Below are 270 nucleotides of genomic sequence, written 5' to 3' on the forward strand. Positions count from 1 at the left end.
TCCGGACTGGCGGGTGCTCTAGATCTCGTATGGGATGGTGCAAGAGCGCGGCTGTCGCGAGCTGCTTTTTCAACTTTATGAATGGTTTTTCGCAGTTACCATGCCTCTCCCATTGCTCCTTCTTTGTTTGTCCGTAAAGTGGCGCTGCTATCTCGGAGAACCCTTTAATGAATCTACGGCAGTATCCGGCAAGACCTAGGGATCGCCAAGGCTCGCGCGTGGTCGCCTGTCTCGGGAAGTTCTCTAGTGCTTGGACTTTTTGTGGGTCCG

The sequence above is a fragment of the Cystoisospora suis genome (assembly GCF_002600585.1).
Source record: "Cystoisospora suis strain Wien I chromosome Unknown contig_2753, whole genome shotgun sequence".
Lineage (NCBI taxonomy): Eukaryota > Apicomplexa > Conoidasida > Eucoccidiorida > Sarcocystidae > Cystoisospora > Cystoisospora suis.